The following is an 834-nucleotide window of genomic DNA, read 5'->3' as shown; positions in this document are numbered from 1 at the left end:
TCCGAGTGGCCGGAATCGAACCAGCGACCAATTGATTTCCGAGAATTTCCGAGAAACTGAAACACAGTATAGAACACTACAGTCAATCGCTCTACCAACTGAGCTACACTCGGTCCTAATCCAACAACCACGCAAAAACAAATAAAAACCTTGCGCACGCTCCTACATGCACAACCAACACCTCTACAACATATACCACGCAGCCACAACCTGCCCACGCATCCTCACTACCTGCTTCACGCACCATCAAACGCACAAGTGCTCGCAGACGACCAAAATGGACCCATTTCTTATTAGACCTCCCTCGTCGTCTTGTGGGCTCTGCCGACACTTTATACGACCGCAATGCCGTCACTCACACCATAGGCTTCCCGTAACGTCTCTTGGACGGCGGCGGTCGGGGTCCCACGTCTGCCATTGCAAACCGAAAGTAGGGTTGATCTGTCTACTTCAATGACGACTGGCGTCGCTAGCACTGGTGGTATGTCGCTGTAGTAATTAAGTGCGTATCTAGCAGTGTGCAAGTCACACAGGAATGTTGAGCGGTCCGAGCCACGGACAGCAACGCTTTCGTGTCGGTCGGCAAGCAAGACCAATGGCGAAGCCGTCTGTCCATGAGCACATTCGTTGGCTGGCGTGTCTAGGAAAAACATACACTGAAAGAGGCATGGCAGCATGACCACGGAGACGCCAACAGAGCCAAAAGAGAAGGCAACAGAACGAGAGCCGAAGGTGCGTGCGGCATGATAAAATCCGAGTGGCCGGAATCGAACCAGCGACCAATTGATTTCCGAGAATACTGAAACACAGTATAGAACACTACAGTCAATCGCT

The 834-nt window shown here is 51.6% G+C and overlaps 1 non-coding gene across 1 annotated transcript; it reads right to left on the bottom strand.

Annotated features, from left to right (window-relative positions):
- PITG_27780 lies at nt 1-113 on the bottom strand. The gene has a single exon. It is a non-coding gene; the product is annotated as a tRNA-Tyr (tRNA).
- Nucleotides 114-834: the final 721 nt, after the last annotated feature.

Source organism: Phytophthora infestans, genomic scaffold (assembly GCF_000142945.1).
Source record: "Phytophthora infestans T30-4 supercont1.26 genomic scaffold, whole genome shotgun sequence".
Taxonomy (NCBI): domain Eukaryota; phylum Oomycota; class Peronosporomycetes; order Peronosporales; family Peronosporaceae; genus Phytophthora; species Phytophthora infestans.
The sequence above is the reverse complement of the archived record's forward strand: the minus strand, read 5'-3'. Positions and strand labels throughout refer to the sequence as shown.